The sequence below is a fragment of the Triticum urartu genome, chromosome 3, assembly GCF_003073215.2.
Source record: "Triticum urartu cultivar G1812 chromosome 3, Tu2.1, whole genome shotgun sequence".
Lineage (NCBI taxonomy): Eukaryota > Viridiplantae > Streptophyta > Magnoliopsida > Poales > Poaceae > Triticum > Triticum urartu.
The window spans coordinates 677,076,267-677,093,581 of NC_053024.1; positions in this window are offsets into that span (position 1 = coordinate 677,076,267).

Consider the following 17,315-nt stretch of genomic DNA (forward strand, 5'->3'; position numbering starts at 1 on the left):
GATAAATGATAAAAATAGAATTTTTGATGTGGAATGCTACCTAACATATTTTTCAATGTAATTTTCTTTATTGTGGCATGAATGTTCAGATCCGAAAGATTCAAGACAAAAGTTTAATATTGACATAAAAATAATAATATTTCAAGCATGCTAACCAAGCAATTATATTTTCTCAAAATAACATAGCCAAAGAAAGCTCATCCCTACAAAATCATATAGTTTGGCTATGCTTCATTTTCGTCACACAAAATGCTTCAATCATGCACAATCCCGATGACTAGCCAAGCAATTGTTTCATACTTTAGTATTCTCAAACTTTTTCAACTTTCACGCAATATATGAGCGCGGGCCATGAACATAACACTATAAGTGAACTAGAATGGTGATTGTGGAGAAGGTAAAAAAAGAGAAAGATAGTCTCACATCAACTAGGCGTATCAATGGGCTATGGAGATGCACATCAATAGATATCAATATGAGTTACTAGGGATTATCATGCCACGAATACACAAGAGCTATAAGTGTATGAAAGCTCAACAAAAAAAATCTAAGTGGGTGTGCATTCAACTTGCTTGCTCACGAAGACCTAGGGCAATTTGACGAAGCCCATCATTGAAATATACAAGCCAAGTTTTATATTAAAAATCTGGTTTAAGTATGGTGCTTCCTCCAAACGGTGGAGTTGGATGGGAACCAGACGATTGCTTATTTTTACAGTTTCAAGCAAAAACAAGATGGAATGTTTGTAAATGATTTTTTTACTATTTTGTTACGCCACTTGTAAAGGAGTTTTCGACATCCAAAAATGAACTGAAATTTTAAGATCCTTTACACGGTCGAGATGAACTGTCGGGCAACAAAAATGAACAACACACAAACTCAACTTTGATGAAGGATCATATTGACATCCGAGCATATTTTCAGAAATGGGGATTATGTTATTATCCCATTCTTCCCACTCTTATGGACAAAGTGAAGTTGCAAAAGGAGGGAAAAAAGGGAAAAGTACATGGTATACCACTTAGACACATGTATGTATCCATGGCTACCCAGAAGATGTTCCATCAAATATAAAACCTCTCCCGGAGCCTGGACCGACCTGACCGGCCATGATGGAGCTCAACTAACTCATCATCTTCTGCTCGTTTTTGAAGCGCTCTCGGACGGACAGTTTGAACGCCGTGACCCTCTCGTCGACATCACCGGCGGCGGCGTAGGGGGCGCTCACGGTGGCGAAGATGGAAGAAGGGTACCTGGGCTGGTAGGCGTGTGCTGTAGTGACGCTAGGGGCAGGCTTGGCCTGGGCCTTGCCGGCGTACTTGGAGTAGGCCATCGCCACCTTCCCCTTTCGCCCTGGCGCCGTTCTTCATGGTTCCCTCCATTGCACTGTGTTTGATTCTGCCTAAGCTTTGTGGCTAAGCACTTGTGTTGTGTGTGCCTTTGCTTTGCGATGCTGGAATGACGAAGGGGTAGCTACCCCATTTATACTGGTTAGTGCGTGAGATAGGCAGACAGACTGAAGAGTATTCCATTCCATGTCACTTCTTGGCTTTGTGATGCCATAGGATAGGATAATGAACATGCGTGCACCCAAGGAAATGTAGCTCTGGCAAAGTGGATCTGGGAGGTGTCACTGACAAGAGATTCCCGTGCTTTGGGAGGGTCCAGTGCTAAGTAAAGTGGCACGAGGAGGTGTCACCCAACGAAACCTAAGCTGGTTTGTGGTCTGTATGATTGCTTCTAGCAGACTAGCAGTGCACCAAGATAATATACGGTTGGTCTTGTGACAAAAATACACGTATGCACGAGCACATGCTTGCCAAGGTTCTTTGCCGCCCTCTCGCCCTTTCCAGATCACAAAGAGAAGATCGTCGCTTCGGATATTCTGTATGCGCTCCGAATGTTATCCTCATCAGGTTCCTGATTCCTCTCTATCCCCTGTGAATCATCCAGCACCACCTCGTGTAGTTAATGTAGGTTCTGTACGTCTATGATGCATCTTACAAGCCACAGTTGCACTGGGGACGACGCTTAACAACTTAACATACATGGTGTTGAGGCTAAGGAAGAGAAATAACAAAATAAGCAAGAGCTGGCTGTACTAGCCTGAACCTGTGACTAGCTAAGACTATCAGGTTAATTTCATCTTGTATCCTTTTTTTAGGGTATTTTATCTTGTATCCTGACTATGGACTAACGATTACTTTGTTTTTCAGTCGGAATAGTCTGATCACGTCTAAGCTTTTAGCTGCCCATGTGTTGTAAGAGCTTTTATGTACCAATGGCAACATGATACTACGTCTGTACCAAAATATTAGACATTCTAGCCTCTAAAAACTCTTATATTTTGATACGGATGGAGTATCAATCAATCAATGGACGCAGGCTAGTTGCACGTGCACGAGTCGCGAATGAGGAAACAAGACGTTTCCAGAAACTAAACTAACGATAGGGCTAGAGACACAGACGCCCACTAGCAAGTGCATGCAGCCATGTCGTAGCCGTCGGCTCAAAAATCTGAAAACCTTTTCCATGTGAAGATGAGAATCAAAGCATCTTCGACTTATCCGACGCTTTAACCGTGGGTATTATTGGGAAACGGAATCAGTCAACTGAATTTTTGTTGGCGTGAGTGAATCTTTCATGGCATTTCAGTCTATTTTTTCATTTCTTGTGAGATGATTGATTTTTTTTTGCAAAATCAGTTGTAATTTTTTTTCTCTTTGAAGTTGCACTTCTTAGGGCATCTTCAACGGCAACCCACTAATTTTCTTCCGCATCCGTCCAGGAACAGGAGGACCAGTCCGTGGACATGGATGCGGGAGGCCATCATCCAAATCGTAGCCGCATATATCCGGATTTTTTTTAAGTCCGTGTGATCAAATAGCCGCATACAAAGGGTACATGCGTTCAAATAACCGCATGTAGCAGTACTTCAAATTTACAAAAGTTCAAATATTATATCCCAACATTGTTTTCCTCTTTAACCACCCACTGATGCTCAATCAGAGCATCCTTCGGTTGCTCGTGAGTTGCTCGATGCCGATTTGTTGATGCATTTAAATAAACTCTTCAAATGTGGCCAGATTCTGGTGTGGAAATTGGATAGGATCACCCATGTTCTCAAATTCCAGAGTTGCGGCAACGTCATCGCCCTTTTCCTCGACGGTCATGTTCTGCATAATCACACAACATGTCATCACCTTTCACATGGTCTCCGGATCCCATTATTTAGCAGGTCCACAAACAACTGCAAAATGGCCTCTGCAGAACTTCAAATACCCTCTCAACATCCTTTCTAGCTGCTTCTTGTCTTTGGGTAAAGTGAGCCCTTTTCTGGCCATCTAGATTAGAGATGATACTGACAAAGGAAGCCCATGGAGGACAGATATTGTCGACCAGATAGTAGCCCATGTTGCACTCATGCCCATTGACAATATAGTGGCAAGGATAACCTTTTCCTTCGGCCAGCCTTGCTAACATCGGCGATCACTGTAGCACATTGATGTCATTGTGAGACCCGGACATGCCAAAGAAAGTGTGCCAAATCCAAAGATCATGTGATGCAACTACTTCAAAAATGATGGTGGGCTTCTTAACACGAACCTAATATTGCCCTTGTAAAGCTTTCAGGCGGTTATTTCATTTTCAATGCATGCAGTCAAGAGATCCAAGCAAATCCGGCCACCCTCTAGCTTCTAAGATTGCCAAGAGCCTCTTGGTGTCTGCCACAGTTGATTCTCTCAAGTAATGAGGTCCAAACACCTCGACCACGGCAATTGCAAACCTGACCATGGCATCTCTGCATGTGCTCTCAAATATCCGTAGGTACTCGACCCACAAATCAGCGTCCCTACCATATGCAAGCATCCGGAGCGCGTTCGTACACTTCTGATAACTAGAGAAGCCAATCGTTCCCACGACGTCCTTTTTTGGGATGAAGTAGTCATCATAGGACCAGAAGACATGGTACAAACGATCAAAGACAGGGCCGTCTCCAGAAATTTGGGGGCCTGGGACGAGAATAAAAGTAGGGCCCTGAATTTTTATAAATCATATACCTAAAGAACTAATGTAAGTAAAGCATACTCTCATTTAATTATGTAACTTCAAATATGTGTTATTTGATACAATATTTAGAAAATATACCAAATGCTAATTGTAAAATAGTAAAGATGGTACTGAAGCAATAGACTGGCCTAATTTGTACTAAAAGAAGTATAATCTTCGATCATATCTTCATAATTAATCTTCTCCTTTTTGCGATCAGATTCTTTGAGGACATTTATCAAAAGTACCCTTTTTGGATCGAGCATCTGCTTATAGTTTTGTTTTCTTCCTATGCTTTTCAGCACCAGAATCATTCTATGCATGATTCTTTCTGTTTTATAAAACAGACAAAAATAATATGAATCATTTTAAATTCTGTGTAATATTTCACCTTGCATAAAACATACTTCACCTTGATGTAACATTGTGAAAAATTGTTTAACAAAAACGAGTCTACACTAGCAAAATAAAATAGGGCTTCTTCTAAAAGGATTTACAACGGCAGGCGCCGTAGCGGCTGTAATACCTAATACGGCACCGTGGAGCGTAGCCGGCTGGCGGCCGCATACGCACGTATCCAGTGGCGGAGCCAGAACTTTTGTGGAGACTGGGCAAGTTTAGTCAAAGTGTATAATCTAAAAATAAAAAAATGGGTATTCAGATACACAACATATAATATAGCACCAAGCTTCTGAACCAGAAATCCACATTTATAATAAATTGAAAACATAAAAATAATAATCACACAAAATTTAATTTTAAAGTGAACTTATATATATATATATATATATATATATATCAATATCCATTTCATACACCTAATTAAGTTCAGACTTAATACCAAAAGATATATAACCAGTCTTGAATTGAGGCAAACTTGCCATGTTGCAAACAAAATGAAAGCTATCCATACCAGATGTCATTGTGTAATGTCTTCCAACAGGGTCAAAAGCATCTCTCACATGTTCATTGTTGCCAAAAGAAAGACATATAAGTAGACTGCCTAATGAAAAACGAAGGAAGCCGAAGCCGAATGAGAGGAAGGAGAATAGACTGCCTGGGCGGCTGGGCGCCTGGCGTGATGCCGTCCGCTTGCCGCCGGCCCTGCGTCTAGCCGTGCAGGGTTAGGTCTGTGACCCAGCCCGTGCGCGGCTGCGCTAGCCGCCCATGAGAAACGGATAGACAAGTAGTCAGGGAGTTCGAGCGATCGATGCACCTCGTGAAACAGAAGTTGTTTCGGCCAGAGAAGCTGGGCTGCAAACTGGTCTTGGGCCGTGAACTGCATGAACCTGTGAAAAACGAAGGCCCAAAATTTCTTTTGCCCGGGTAAAACAAGCTGCCGTACATGATTAGCCCTTTATTAATTCGCTCGATCGCTGCTGTCGAGCACTAGCGAGCCCGGGCAAGTGCCCAGGGTCGCCGGGCGGTGCCTCCGCCACTGACGTATCCTACTCCTGCCGCCCTCACCTGCCCGCTGCTGTCGCCCAGCCGCCCCTTGTACTGCTAGAGACCTCTCCTCGATCTAGGGATCGCTAAACCAGGGATAAAACTGGAACATGTGCGTGCGATGCGATCGGGAGTTACGGCAAACCAACAGGCAGGCTGCGAGGCTGCATGCGTGCATGTATTTGGTTGCTAGAATGGGCTGCCTGGGTGTTGGTTTACTGGGCCCTTTTCTCATATATACACATAATATTTTCTGGACTGGGGCCCCTAAAATTTTGGGGCCCTGTGCGGTCAGCCAATTTGGCCTCCCTTGTCAACGGGCCTGATCAAAGACAGTCTTGCTCATTCGAAAACACTATCGAAAATGGCCATCGGTGTCAAATAATGGTCGCGTGCCCTGTTGCGGTTGAGCACGCGATGTCCCTTGATCGAGCCCTAGAAATTGAGAACATGCTCATTCGCACGCTCCGCGTCTTCAAGGACCACCTGCATCATCGTCGTCTCATCGGAGTACTCCTCCTTGTCCGATGAGTCATCGGACGACTCAACATACTGCTCGTATATGTACTCCAAATCGGAATCCATTGCTAGAAAGAAGAAGGGAAAACTGTTTTAGCTCCGGCAATTTATCGAACAGTTGTCGGGCATGGTGAGTACAGTAGTAGCAGATGGTACCTGGTGGGGCAGTCGAAGGAGGGTTGAACCACGATAGAGGAGAAGCGGGGTGGAGCCCTGCTGGAGCGCTGGAGGTGACAGACATGTAGAGTTCCGGCAGGGTTGTGGTATGGCGTCCGGGGTGATGGAGCGCCGCCGAAGGCAAGAGGGGAAGAAGGAAGTCGAGAAAATCGAGAGGATAGAGTCATGGGGTCCGAAAATGGTTTTGGGTGGGCCAGGGTGTCGGATTCCTATGTTTTGGGTGTCCGGAGTCCTGCAAAGCTCCCGTGTTTTTCTCTGGTTTGTGAGAGAAAACACGTCTGGACTCTTGTGCGGACGACTGATACAGGCCCGCATTAGATGTATTCTGTGGTTCAGACGGATGCGGAAGGTTTACGGGTCCACCTTGAAGATGCCCTTTTTTGCGGAGAGCCTTGAAGATGCCCTTAACATTTAATATACACTAATTGCACATTCGAAGCATGCTTCCATTTCATTTTCATTTTTATTTGGCTGGTTGTTTTCAGTTGACCTGTGAGTCCAAAAAATTCATATTTCTCAAACCTGTTGTCCTTGTGGTCAACGGGAGGATGAGTTTCATCTATTTTTCCTGTGCCACTTTGCTTGTGCAGCTTGGTTTCCCTCTCCTTGCTTTTTCAAATATGATGTTTTACTTCAAGGCCATTCGACGATGCAGTTCGTGCTTACTGCTCTTATTCAAATGGGTCACCCACATGGCTCTATTTCAAATATTCTCAATTTTCTATGGTGCCTTTGGAAAGCTCGAAATGATTTTCTGTTTCAGAGAACAACGCCCTTCCTGATCAAGTTAGTGTTGCTGCTGGTGCTTTAAGTTTGAACTTTCAGGATGGCCTTTCAGATCTTTCAAATAAGCCGCAACAGGTTTCACAATCCCCAGTTAGCAATCAGATTCCTTTGCCAGGTAATACTATCAGATCTGATTTGTTAATTTTTGGACCCTAAGTTTTTTCTGATGCAGCTTTTAGAACAAAGAAAGTCCCTGGCCTTCAACAAGGAGAAGTGGCTACAGGTGTTGGGATCTTCATCTCAATTCTTTCTGATCAGGGAGAAATCAATGTTCAAATCCAGGCCTTGACTTCCTCTTCTGCTACTGAACAGATTGTAGCTCTTCTCCTCTTGCTGCCTTCACATGTTGGTCATGGTGTTCATTAGTAGGGGTTCTTGATCCCTTGCTACCATCTAGGACATCTATTCAGCTCTACATTCTCAGATTCTGCTATTTCTTCCCTTCCCATTTTCTGGTAGTCCTTGTAACCCTTGATGTACTATGTGTATGAGCCGAATATAAATTGGCACCTGTTGGTGCGTTGCTCTGTTAAAAAAACTTGTTAAAGTCGGATCGAATGGAAAAATCCACATATTTTTCCTTTTTGCGAATGCGCGCGCACACACACACATTGACCATGAGTCTTCGCTCTCTGTCCTTATTCCGCCTTTGAAATGATCGCGATGACTTGACCGGTGATGAGGCATCCATGGAAGGAACGCCGTCCATAGAAAAGCGGTGTAGGTTTCGCTCTCGATACTCACTAGACTAGATGACCGAGGCGCTAGGGAAAGAATCGAATGGGTAAGCGTTGCCGCAGCAGCGAACTTATCCAACCCCCGGCCGGTGATGCTCACTGGATGGTGGTCGTGGTATATAGTATCGTAGGTCTTGAGCATTCTTCATGAGAGACTGAGAGTCCACGTCCCAACATCTGGGGGAATCGTGTCCGGCCGGTGGACAGAAAACCGTCGGCCGAATCATGTTAGTTAGGCCAACTCCATCGCGCGACTCTATACTGTCCACGCGCATCTGTTTGGGGTAAAATGAACAAATAGCGCGGCCCAGCACGCGGCCTTAAACGGACAAATATCCGGATTCCGTCCGTTTTCGACCCATCTCCGACCCAAACTTGCGCTCGGTTTGGTGTGAAACGGACGCGCGCGGACGGCCTGGACGCACGCCCTTGTCCTCCCCGTGGCCCGCTTGTTGGGGGACACTAGTAGTCCCTCCAATCCCAACGCTTCCACCCTCTCTCTCCCGCCCCGCCCCGCCGCTATTCTCCGGTCGCCTCCTCACCGCGCAGCCCCCGACCGTCCCTACCAAACCACGTCTCGAAATGGCCGCCATCACGCCCGCGCTTTGGTCGTAGTTTTGGTCGTCGATCGGAAGTTTGGCCGTCGCCGTCTTTGCCGGTCGCAGAGGGGAGACGACCGCCGGAGAAGTTGCACGGCGGCCTCGGCAGCTTCCGACGAGAGCTCCAGAGCAGCCAGTAGCCGGCCGGCAACCACCCCTGCTGTGTCGAGGTGATCATCGCGGCCTCTTCGCCACCACGACCGCAAGGTGTTCGGCATTTTGCCCACAAAGGTATGGACGTGGAGACGAGTTTTTCTTCCATCACTTCCTTTGTTCATCGGATGATTCGTCGTTGGATGATGAAGATCTTGTGGTGGCTGCACTGGTCGTTCACGACCACATTCAACGGCAGCTTCCTCGGTACAGGGGGTCAGTCCCTGGCCGTGCTCCCAACCTGAACCGCAACAGGGAGAGAGGCCACGCCCTGCTCTATGCCGATTACTTTGCCAACATCCTGCTCTTCAAACCGGATAAATTCCGTCGCCATTTTCGAATGGCAAGGCATGTGTTCAATCATATCCAAGAGGGAGTGGTTGCTCATGACCCATACTTCGAGTGCAAGACGGATGCCCTTGGCAAGCTTGGATTCTCCTCTTACCAGAAATGCACCGCGACCATCCGCATGCTTGCATATGGAATTCCAGGCGATCTGGTGGATGAGTATGTGTGTATGAGTGAGACAACATGTCTGATGTCAATGTACAAGTTTTCCAGGCTGTGATCGAGGTGTTTGGCCCAGAGTACTTGAGGCAGCCAACTGCCGCTGATACAAAGAGATTGTTGGCGACCAATGCAGCTAGAGGCTTTCCAGGCATGCTTGGCGGCATAGATTGTATGCACTGTGAGTGGAAGAACTGTCCATTTACTTGGCAGGGCCAGTACAAGGGGCATGTCAACGGGTGCACTGTCATATTAGAAGCGGTGGCATCGCAGTATCTTTGGATATGATATTCTTTCTTTGGCATGGCAGGTTCTCACAATGATATCAACATGCTGCAGCGTTCTCCAGTCTTCACGAGGCTTGCAGAAGGCCACTCCCCACCTGTCAACTTTGAGATCAACGGCCACCAGTACAACAAGGGATACTATCTAGCAGATGGTATATATCCTCAGTGGTCAACTTTTGTGAAAACAATCTCGAAACCCCAAGGTGAGAAGAGAAAGAGATTTGCCCAAATGCAAGAGAGTGTTAGAAAGGATGTGGAACGTGCTTTTGGTGTGCTTCAATCCCGGTGGGGTATCGTTCGAAACCCTGCACTGTCATGGGATGAAAGGAAGATTTGGGAGGTGATGACTGCTTGTGTGATCATGCACAACATGATCATCGACGACGAGCGTGATGAGAGTATCTTCGACCAAGGATTTGATTATCAAGGTGAAAATATTGAGCCCCTGCACCAAGACCCGATCACATTTGAACACTTTGTCCAATTCCACCGTGAGATGCGTGATTGGCACACTCATTTGAATCTTCAAAATGACTTGGTTGAGCACGTGTGGGATCACATTGGCAACCAATAGATGTATTGGTCCATTTTATGTTCAGTCAAAACAATTTCAATTTGGTTGTAAAACTATTATAATTTTCAGACAAATATTTGGGTTGTAAAACTAGTTTTGATGAAAATATGGGAATTTTTTGCCCTGACGGACAGGATGGGGCAAAGGGATGGGGCCGCGCGCTGGGCGCACGGCCACCGCATCCCAGGATACGCCCGAACACGACACCATCGCCCTACCCAAACGGACAGAATCCGGATAAAACGGACGTCCGTTTGGGGTCGTACGGTGAAGTTGGCCTTACATCACATGATCATAGAGAGAGTCATTGGCACTGGCACCGACGTACATTTTGCCTTATCCTACGCTGTTTAATACGACCAGCGCGTGCACATCGCTGATTACCAACGATGCAGTCCCTGATATACGTACATATTTACCGGAAACAAATTTGGAAGATAATAACAACTTAAGGGCATCTTCAATGATGACCCATAAACCGGACACCGCACCAGTCCACGGACAAAGGGGGTCGGGGTGCCAATCCGCGGACACCGATGTGGCAGCCGGCCATACAATATTATCTGCATACATTTCAGACAGCATTTCAACTACCCGGGCGAAATTCATGCACCCCGAATGATATTTATACAAACCAGAGCATATTCACTACATTTCGGTCAGTTTTCATAAAAAAGTGAGGATTGGACCTAAACCTAGACTACGGCGGCGGCCGTCCTTCAAGTCCTTGTTGGCCCCTTCCGCCGGTGGACGTGATGTTCACGAAGGAAATGGCGGGGGGGCACTCACGTCGTCCCATCGGCATGGCCAAACAGTGTTGGCAGACGAAGAGACGGGGATTGAACGAACTGTTGGGAAACGTTGCATGGAAAACAAAAAATTCTACGCACACGCAAGATCTATTCTTGAAGATGCATAGCAACGAGAGGAGAGAGTGTGTCTACGTACCCTCATAGACCGTAAGCGGAAGCGTTTATTAACGCGGTAAATGTAGTCGAACTTCTTCGCGATCCAACCAATCGAGTACCGAACGTACGACACCTCCTCGTTCAGCACACGTTCAGTTCGGTGACGTCCACGCCTTCTTGATCCAGCAAGACGGTGAGGTAGTGGATGAGTTCCGGCAGCACGACGGCGTGGTGACGGTGATGGTGATGCTATCTCCGCAGGGCTTCGCCTAAGCACTACGAAAATATGACCGAGGGTGTAAACGGTAGAGGGGGACGCCGCAGACGACTAAGCAATTGTCGTGGCTATGTGTGGTGCCCCTCCCACATATATATAGGTGGAGGTGGGGGAGGAGCAACCAAGGAGGTGCCCCAAGTAGGCCGAATCCTACTTGGGTTCCTCCCCTAGCCGTGCCCCCCCCCCTTTTCTTTCTAGGTGAGCGAGGAAAGGCGGGGGAGGGAGCCCCCCCCCCTCTTTCCTTTCTCCCATGAGTAGGGGAAGGCAGGAGGGGCTAGCCCTTCCCCCTTTCATTCCCTAGGGCCGGCTGGCCAGGGAGAGGGGCGCACGAGCCCACTGTGGTTGGTCTGTCCCCCACTTGGCCCATTAGGCCCATACACCTACCGGGGGTGTCCGAAACCCTTTCCGGTGACCGATGACCCGATGACTACCCGGTGCATCCCGAAACTCTTCTGGTGTCCGAATATCATCGTCCTATATATCAATCTTTACCTCCGAACCATTCCGGAGCTCCTCGTCGTGTCCGTGATCTCATCCGGTACTCCGAACAAGATTCGGTCACCAATCCATATAACATTATATCCTCAACGAACGTTAAGCGTGTGGACCCTACGGGTTCGAGAACTATGTAGACATGACCGAGACACCTCTCCGGTCAATTACTAATAGTGGAACTTGGATGCCCATACTGGCTCCTAAATATTCTACGAAGATCTTTATCGGTCGAACCTTATGACAACATACGTAATTCCCTTTGTCCATCGGTATGTTACTTGCCCGAGATTCGATCGTGGTATCTTCATACCTAGTTCAAGCTCGTTACCGGCAAGTCTCCTTACTTGTTCTGTAATATATCATCTTGCAACTAACTTCTTTGTCACTATGCTTGCAAGGCTTCTTATGATGTGTATTACCGAGAGGGCCCAGAGATATCTCTCCGATACTCGGAGTGACAAATCCTAATCTCAATCTATGCCAACTCAACAAACACCTTTGGAGATACCTGTAGAGAATCTTTATGATCACCCAGTTACGTTGTGATGTTTGATAGCACACGAGGTATTCCTCCGGTATCTGAGAGTTGCATAATCTCATAGTCAAAGGAATATGTGTTGGGGAACGTAGCAATAATTCAAAATTTTCCTACGTGTCACCAAGATCAATCTAGGAGATACTAGCAACGAGAGAGGGAGTGCATCTTCATACCCTTGAAGATCGCTAAGCGGAAGCGTTACAAGAACGCGGTTGGTGGAGTCGTACACGCAGCGATTCAGATCGCGGTCGATTCCGATCTAAGCGCCGAACAACGGCGCCTCCGCGTTCAACACACGTACAGCCCGGTGACGTCTCCCGCGCCTTGATCCAGCAAGGAGAGAGGGAGAGGTTGGGGAAGACTCCGTCCAGCAGAAGCACGATGGCGTGGTGATGGTGGAGGAGCGTGGCACGCCAGCAGGTCTTCGCCAAGCACTGCAAGAGACGAGGAGGGAGAGGGGTAGGGCTGCGCCAAGAGGGAGAGACACTCGTGTGTTGGGCAGCCCCAAAACCCCCACTATTTATAGGAGGAGGGGAGGAGGGTGCGCCCCCTCTAGGGTTCCCACCCCTAGGGGGCGGCAGCCCTGGATGGGATGGAGGGGGCGGCCAAGAGGGGAAGAGGGGGGCGCGCCCTAGGGTGGGCCTTAGGCCCATCTGCGCCTAGGGTTTCCCCTTTCTCCTCCTAGATGCGCCCTGGGCCCTGGTGGGAGGTGCACCAGCCCACTCAGGGGCTGGTCCCTTCCCACTCTTTGGCCCATGCAAGCTTCCGGGGCTGGTGGCCCCTCCCGGTGGACCCCTGGAACCCTCCTGTGGTCCCGGTACATTACAGGTGACGCCCGAAACACTTCCGGTGGTCAACCTCACTTCCTATATATTATACTTTACCTCCGGACCATTCCGAAACTCCTCATGACGTCCGAGATCTCATCCGGGACTCCAAACAACATTCGGTAACCACGCACAAACTTTCCCTATAACCCTAGCGTCATCGGACCTTAAGTGTGTAGACCCTACGGGTTCGGGAATCATGCAGACATGACCGAGACAACTCTCCGGCCAATAACAACAGCGGGATCTGGATACCCATGTTGGCTCCCACATGTTCCACGATGATCTCATCGGATGAACCACGATGTCGAGGATTCAAGCAATCCTGTATACAATTCCCTTTGTCAATCGGTACGTTACTTGCCCGAGATTCGATCGTCGGTATCCCAATGCCTCGTTCAATCTCATTACCAGCAAGTCACTTTACTCGTTCTGTAATGCATGATCCCGTGACCAACTACTTAGTCACAATGAGCTCATGATGATGATGCATTACCGAGTGGGCCCAGAGATACCTCTCCGTCATACGAAGTGACAAATCCCAGTCTCGATTCGTGCCAACCCAACAAACACTTTCGGAGATACCTGTAGTGCACCTTTATAGCCACCCAGTTACGTTGTGACGTTTGGTGCACCCAAAGCATTCCTACGGTATCCGGGAGTTGCACAATCTCATGGTCTAAGGAAATTATACTTGACATTAGAAAAGCTTTAGCAAACGAACTACACGATCTTGTGCTACGCTTAAGATTGGGTCTTGTCCATCACATCATTCTCCTAATGATGTGATCCCGTTATCAATGACATCCAATGTCCATGGTCAGGAAACCATGACCATCTATTGATCAATGAGCTAGTCAACTAGAGGCTTACTAGGGACATGTTGTGGTCTATGTATTCACACATGTATTACGGTTTCCGGTTAATACAATTATAGCATGAACAATAGACAATTATCATGAACAAGGAAATACAATAATAACCATTTTATTATTGCCTCTAGGGCATATTTCCAACAGTCTCCCACTTGCACTAGAGTCAATAATCTAGTTCACATCACTATGTGATTGTAATGAATCCAACACCCATGGGGTTTGTTCATATCTTGCTTGTGAGAGAGGTTTATTAGTCAATGGGTCTGAACCTTTCAGATCCATGTGTGCTTTGCAAATCTCGATGTCATCTTGTAGATGCAGCTACCACGCGCTACTTTGAGCTATTCCAAATAACTTCTCTACTATACGAATCCGGTTTACTACTCAGAGTCATCCGGATTAGTGTCAAAGTTTGCATCGACGTAACCCTTTACGACGAACTCTTTTACCACCTCCATAATAGAGAAAATTCATTAGTCCACTAGTTACTAAGGATAAGTTCAACCGGTGTCATGTGATCCATTCCTGGATCACTCTTGTACCCCTTGACTGACTCATGGCAAGGCACACTTCAGGTGTGGTACACAACATAGCATACTGTAGAGCCTACGTCTAAAGCATAGGGGTCGACCTTCGTCCTTTCTCTCTCTTCTGCCGTGGTTAGGTCTTGAGTCTTACTCAATACTCACACCTTGTAACACAGCCAAGAACTCCTTCTTTGCTGATCTATTTTGAACTCCTTCAAAATCTTGTCACGGTATGTATTCATTTGAAAGTACTATTAAGCGTTTTTGATCTATACTTATAGATCTTGATGCTCAATGTTCAAGTAGCTTAATCCAGGTTTTCCATTGAAAAACACTTTTCAAATAACCCTACATGCTTTCCAGAAATTCTACATCATTTCTGATCAACAATATGTTAACAACATATACTCATAAAAAATTCTATAGTGCTCCCACTCACTTCTTTGGAAATACAAATTTCTCATAAACTTTATATAAACCCAAAATCTTTGATCATCTCATCAAAGCGTACATTCCAATTCCGAGATGCTTACTCCAGTCCTTAGAAGGATTGCTGGAGCTTTGCATACTTGTTAGCATCTTTCAGGATTGACAAAACCTTCTAGTTGTATCACATACAACCTTTCCTCAAGAAAATCGTTGAGGAAACAATGTTTTGACATCCTATCTGCAAGATTTCATAAATAATGCAGTAATTACTAACATAATTCCAAAAGACTCTTAGCATCGCTACGAGTGAAAAAGTCTCATCGTAGTCAACTCCTTGAACTTGTCGGGAAACATCTTAACGATAGGTCAAGCTTTCTTAATGGTGACACTTACCATCATTGTCCATCTTCCTTTTAAAATCCATCTGCACCCAACATCCTTACGACCATCAAGTAGTTCTTTCAAAGTCTATACTTTGTTTTATACATGGATCCTCTCTCGAATTTTATGGCCTCGAGCCATTTGTCGAAATCTGGGCCCACCATCGCTTCTCCATAGCTCGTAGGTTCATTGTTGTCTAGCAACATGACTTCCAAGACAGGATTGCATACCTCTTTGAAGTAGTACGCATCCTTGTTGACCTATGAGGTTTGGTAGTGACTTGATCCGAAGTTTCATGATCACTATCATAAGCTTCCACTTCAATTGGTGTAGGTGCCACAGGAACAACTTCCTGTGCCCTGCTACACACTAGTTGAAGTGACAGTTCAATAACCTCATCAAGTCTCCACCATCCTCCACTCAATTCTTTCGAGAGAAACTTTTCCTCGAGAAAGGACCCATTTCTACAAACAATCACTTTTGCTTCCGAATCTGAAATAGGAGGTATACCCAACTATTTTGGGGTATTCTATGAAGATGCATTTATCCGCTTTGGGTTCGAGCTTATCAGCCTGAAACTTTTTCACATAAGCATCGCAGCCCCAAACTTTTAAGAAACGATAGCTTAGGTTTCTCTAAACCATAGTTCATACGGTGCCGTCTCAACGGAATTGTGTGGTGCCCTATTTAAAGTGAATGTGGTTGTCTCTAATGCCTAACCCATAAACGATAGTGGTAATTCGATAAGAGACATCATGGTATGCACCATATCCAATAGGGTGCAATTATGATGTTCGGACACACCATCACACTATGGTGGTCCAGGCGGTATTAGTTGTGAAACAATTTCCACAATGTCTTAATTGTGTGCCAAAATCGTAACTCAGATATTCATCTCTATGATCATATCATAGACATTTTATCATCTTGTCACGACGATCTTCAACTTCACTCTGAAATTACTTAAACCTTTCAATAATTCAGACTTGTGTTTCATCAAGTAAATATACTCAGCATCTACTCAAATCATCTGTGAAGTCAAAACATAACGATATCCACTGCGTGCCTCAGCACTCATTGGACTGCACACATCAAAATGTATTACTTCCAACAAGTTGCTTTCTTGTTCCATCTTACTGAAAACGAGGCCTTTCAGTCATCTTGCCCATGTGGTATGATTTGCATGTCTCAAGTGATTCAAAATCAAGTGAGTCCAAACGATCCATCTGCATGGAGTTTATTCATGCATATCTACCAATAGACATGGTTCGCATGTCTCAATCTTTTCAAAAACGAGTGAGTCCAAAGATCCATCAACATGGAGCTTCTTCATGCGTTTTATACCAACATGACTCAAATGGCAGTGCCACAAGTATGTGGTACTATCATTACTATCTTATATCTTTTGGCATGAACATGTGTATCACTGCGATCGAGATTCAATAAACCATTCATTTTAGGTGCAAGACCATTAAAGGTATTATTCAAATAAACAAAGTAATCATTATTCTCCTTAAATGAATAACCGTATGTCGATAAACATAATCCAATCATGTCTATGCTCAACACAAACACCAAATAACAATTATTTCGGTTTAACAACAATCCCGATGGTAGAGGGAGCGTGTGATGTTTGATCACATCAACCTTGGAAACACTTCCAACATATCGTCATCTCACCTTTAGCTAGTCTCCGTAGCCTTTTATTTCGAGTTACTAACACTTAGCAACCGAACCGGTATTTATTACCCTGGTGCTACTAGGAGTACTAATAAAGTACACATTAATATAATGTATATCCAAAATACTTCTATCGACCTTGCCAGCCTTCTCATCTACCAAGTATCTAGGGTAGTTCTGCTTCAGTGACCGTTCCCCTCATTATAGAAGCACTTAGTCTCGGGTTTGGTTCAACCTTGGGTTTCTTCACTAGAGCAGCAACTGATTTGCCGTCTCATGAAGTAACCCTTCTTTCCCTTGCCCTTCTTGAAACTAGTGGTTTAACCATCAACAATTGATGCTCCTACTTGATTTCTACTTTCGCGGTGTCAAACATAGCGAGTTGCTCAAGGATCATCATGTCTATCCCTGATATGTTATAGTTCATCACGAAGCTCCAATAGCTTGGTGGCAGTGACTATGGAGAACCATCACTATCTCATCTGGAAGATTAACTCCCACTCGATTCAAGCGATTGTAGTACTCAGACAATTTGAGCACATG